Raw genomic sequence first — 2680 nt, 5'->3', positions numbered from 1 at the left:
GACCCCATGGACCATATCATAGCAATACTGTCCATGGGGTGTTCTTGGCAAAGATACTGGAATGTTTTGCCATCTCCATCTCCAGCACTTAGGAGAGAGTCTGACAAACAGCAGCGTTTCTTATGTGAACATGTTGGTTGCTAAAAGGGACAAAAAATGAACAAGTTTGTTAAAAAATGATTTAGCCACATTGTGAAGGATGTAAAATATTTCCTCATCTGTACATGAATAGTTTGGTGGCTGAGAGACATAAAAAGAACTGTGTACAAAGAAACTTGTTAAAATCCACCGAAGAAAGTGTATCTGATCAATTGAGAGAGAACATTTTAGCAGGACCATATAGTGAACTAAGACAATCTACTGAGGGCAGAGAAATAATAGAGGCTGTGGGGTCTAGTGATCCCTTAGTCCATTTGCATAAGACTTTTTTTGAATTTTATAGGCTAAAATTCACAATTCGGTAAATTGAATAATGTTTTGGAGACTATGGGAAGATTCAGTGAGGACTGCTGGTTTCACAATTGACAGAGAGGTAGATATAATGAGTTTCAACTACAAAGGAAAGGTGAATCATTAGTAATCAAGGGGATCTGATTGAGTCATTAGGAGCAATGAAGGACTCCAGGAAAGGAGACAACAGGAACAGTTTTAAAAGGTGATAGAAATTAGGAAGACACCATCAGCAGAAGTCAACTAAAGAAAGACTTCAGTTGTAAACTTGGGAGGCTGCTGATGGGAAGAACATCTCTTTAGAGACTGGCTAAAGAAGGGGTTGGGAGCCTTCTGATTGGAGGTGAGCTGAGCCCCTAATCTTTTTTAGTTGTTGCTCTTTAGCGCCATCTATGCTTTGAGATGTGAAACCTCTCAAAAAAAAAAAAAAAAGAAATTGATTAATCTTTTTTGTCCTTTTCCATTTGAGAGGGAAAACAGATGGGAAAAGACAAGTTCAGCCAGCAAGCCTGTTTTGCTTTAATCATATGTTGAAATCTAATTGAACCATCCTGAATCCTGTGCAGTGAAGACCTCATTGAAACAGAGAACCAATCTAAGGTTCTTTCAAATCCTTTGGCTTAAAGTTAATTACTTGTCATTATAATAGCATAAAATATTCACAGTGCCCTTTTAAGGATGGATGTGAGTTAAAAGAGCTTGTCACTATTTCATTAGTTTGAGACTAGAAAAAGAGTGGGTTTGTCCATCACTTGAGTAGAGGTCCAGCAGAGGAGCAGCTGACAGAGAAGTGGTGTTGAAGATTGTTCCTGAAGGATCCAAGGATGTCACAACATGCAGTGAAGGGCTCAGAGTTGCACTAGCACACACACTTTCTTCACTCATGTCCCTCCCTATTGCTGTATGTATGTGCCTACTCTCCTACAATGATTTTATGTGTATTGGTGGGAGAGTGTGACCCAGGTTTATGTGGACCATGATCTATTAACTATAATTTCATTCACAGCATAATGAGCATTTTTTATAATTACTACTTTGTTTGTCTTGTTATTTAAATATTTTATGTTTAAAACCTAATGGTATCATAATAGCTGATGTGGAATCCAGAAGCACCCTGGTGAGGGCTGATGAGCTACTATAGTAAGTAACAGGAGTGTCTTTTTCCTTCACACCTCCAGAAAAGGGTTATTCCCAATGTCCCTGAGGAAGTCTGATAGCCACATGATGAAATCAGTATTTCTCTCTTGTATTAATAGCTAAATATTGAATAAGGACCAAGGTTTTCCCCTTTTTTATACTTCCTTATCCAGAAATCATTCAGTGTGGGAAATCTTGGGCAAAGACTTACCCAGGATAAGATCTAATCAGACAGTAAAATAAATTCTAAGTTTAGACTCAAGGATAGGTTCCTGCTCATTGTGTTTACTAAGACAGGTCTGGGAAAATCTGGATTCTCCATTTTGTCAGACAGGTGATATGGAAACTGATAAGTCTCTTTGACTAAGACTTGGGTGATCCAAGTCACATACCCCAAGAACTTCATTAGAATGAGCCCCTCATTATAGTATTCATCTTTTCATTAATTGTTAAACAATCAGAGTTAATTGCCACCCTCAGGAATATCTGCTCTTTCAAGGGCCCATAAACTGTGAGCCCACAACCATGAGGAGTCTTTGGCATTCTAGACTGCCACTGGCCTCTCTTATTAAAGTGCTAGCATTATCAATAAAATGACTAATTACATAGAAATTGCGTCTCTTGGATTTGTTAAATGGAACAAGACCTGCTGGTGTGAGGTCAGATTGGGTGAATGAGCCAGTCACACTCCATATACAGGCTACACAGGCACTTAATTTGTGCTCATTAATTCATCTATAACTTAGAACCTTAGAAAATTGCCTTGGGCACTGATTGGTTAAGAAACTTTTCTAGCGTCTTGCAACTTGCATATGTGAGAAGTAGTACTTAAACCCAGGTCTCCTAATTCATCTACTATGTACCATACTATCCCTATTTAATAAATACTTATTTAACTGAACATGTAGCTTAAATCGTTTAGGAATGCTACCACACTGCCAATTCTTGGGCCAGATTTCTAGCTGGCACAGGAAGAAGGAAGCTGTCATAAAGATATAAATTGTTTCATTGAATAAGCAACAGGAGAATCTGCCTTAATTATATTTGCAATATATGTGTGACTTATTTTCTGCTCTGCAGTTGACATTTTGAA

This window comes from Petaurus breviceps, unplaced genomic scaffold (genome assembly GCF_028583685.1).
Source record: "Petaurus breviceps papuanus isolate PSGF00001 unplaced genomic scaffold, PetGlider_PUasm1.0 188, whole genome shotgun sequence".
Taxonomy (NCBI): domain Eukaryota; kingdom Metazoa; phylum Chordata; class Mammalia; order Diprotodontia; family Petauridae; genus Petaurus; species Petaurus breviceps.
This window is presented reverse-complemented; position numbering follows the sequence as displayed.